Source organism: Pteropus alecto, unplaced genomic scaffold (assembly GCF_000325575.1).
Source record: "Pteropus alecto unplaced genomic scaffold, ASM32557v1 scaffold139, whole genome shotgun sequence".
Taxonomy (NCBI): domain Eukaryota; kingdom Metazoa; phylum Chordata; class Mammalia; order Chiroptera; family Pteropodidae; genus Pteropus; species Pteropus alecto.
Genome location: NW_006443567.1, coordinates 155,013 through 155,231, shown reverse-complemented (window position 1 = coordinate 155,231; position 219 = coordinate 155,013).

Genomic DNA, 219 nt, shown 5'->3' with positions numbered 1-219 from the left:
AGAGAGAGAGAGAGAGAGAGAGAATTTGTGTATTTACGGCCACACTTTATACTTAAATATTATATTTCATCCCTATCCACTTTCTTAGGAAATTAACACTCTTCATAATCCCCTCTCTTATCTCTATTTAACCAGTCATTGTATGTCAATTGTTTTCCTCGTATCACTACTGAGACCTGTTGAAATATTTCCACTATTTGAAAAAAATGATATGATTTC